Here is a 1,943-nt window from a genome sequence, read left to right as displayed (position 1 = left end):
GTCGACCATCGTCATTTGCTCCGAGACATGCAACCTAATGAAAACAATATATAAAGAATGAATTAACTACACATATTATAATGAATGAATTAAAATAATATATATATATATATATACCTCGTAGACATGTATGCCTGATAAAGTGTTGTGGCCTTGACAATCAATTGAAACTGTTTTTTGCAGAGTAGGTGAAGTTTGATAGCACGATCCATCTGAAAATCATTATACTCCCTCCATGCATCTTCTATGTCATCCAATTCCTTTTTAGAAAGAAACTTGTTCATGCGATCTCTTATCATCTTCCTTCCCAAATCCATCAATTCATCATCCTTAAACGGATATATATCACCATACTTAATCCTTCCGTAAACATTCGGATACTTCTCCCTMAGTTCACATGCTTTCCTCTTTCCCTTTGCAAAATCATCTTCCCTACACAACATAATTGGATCATCTTGCTGTTCAAGAATCTCCACCATTTTACTGCTTAATTACACCTACCTAAACATATGTATATATATATATATATATACAACTCTAGCTACCTATCATATACTTTCCTATTTTATATAAAATAAATACCATAACCATTCACACTATAAAATATATACATATATATTTACCCATTCTAACAAAATCGACTTGTTATATATTCTACAAATAAATATACTTATTTATAATTAAGATCCCACTTTAGAACATCTAATAATTTTTAATATATTGATTATTAGGGCTTTTATTTTTTTTCTTCATTCAAACATCAAATAAGTTCTCCCACACACCAACATATATATATATATATATATATATATATCCCTTAAGTTTATATAACAAATTCCATATGAATAAAAATATTATATAACTTAAAGTAGTAAAATCATATTGTTTAATGTTTTCAAAAAGATTTACACCAATTACTTGTACATGTATGTTTTTATTTATTTATTTCAAGTCGAATGGGAAGTATAAAGGACAAACATTATTGGTTCTATTTAACTAGCACTGACTCCTTTTTGTGGTAATTATATTAATATGTATTGTATGGTTAAAAAAGCTTAAAACCTAATTAACAACTTGGTTCATATAAAATGATTTAATTAAAAATCTATCTAAATATTATCTCAACATACTAATTATTCGATATTCAAGGGGAAACATCAAATGATTAAATGAAAAAAGAATTTATAGTTTGAAAAATACTTTAAAAAAATGAATAATGTCATGACCAAATCACTATSGGATGTTAAAATTGGTATTTCATATATTATATATTTGTATATATGTCTTTTAAAATATTTCTAAATTTATATTTGCCCAATTAACCATCAATCATTGAAAACCTAGTCGTATTTTATATATTTTTTCCTTTGTTAATCATGATACATGGCCAACGTATATAAACAAGCCTTCCAATAGCTATGAGCAAGGTTCAAAAAGACATGAGGCGTGATATGGCAGAGAGGTTAAGCCTTAAGCCTTACACGCCAGGGTGAGTAGGCGACGTTTTCCAAAACGTGACATAAGACGACAAATTTGTATGTCATAAATAGAATATTATACATACATATATGTTTTTCATATATTGTCTAATCAGATAATAATATTACAAAAATGTACATTCATATTATAAGAGTGATCAAGATTGCAATGTCATTTAGGTTTAAATATGAAGTACAATATAGTTTTTGATATTTGATATCGAAAATTATGTGTTGTAATATTAGAAGGATGAGTACTTAATGTCGTTTAATACTCAAATTGATTTTTCAAGTAACAAGTTGTGGGATTTGCCATCTGTTTGCTATGAACTTGTGTTCATGAATGTTACGATATACATTTTTTTTATTACAACATATATATATGCCTGCCTTAAAAATGATTTGTTCATGAGAAAATATATATATCTTAATTGTGTAGCTATAAAATGACTTTATACTTAATTA

This window comes from Cynara cardunculus, unplaced genomic scaffold (genome assembly GCF_001531365.2).
Source record: "Cynara cardunculus var. scolymus isolate 2C unplaced genomic scaffold, CcrdV1 Un_Scaffold_779, whole genome shotgun sequence".
Classification (NCBI taxonomy): Eukaryota; Viridiplantae; Streptophyta; class Magnoliopsida; order Asterales; family Asteraceae; genus Cynara; species Cynara cardunculus.
This window is presented reverse-complemented; position numbering follows the sequence as displayed.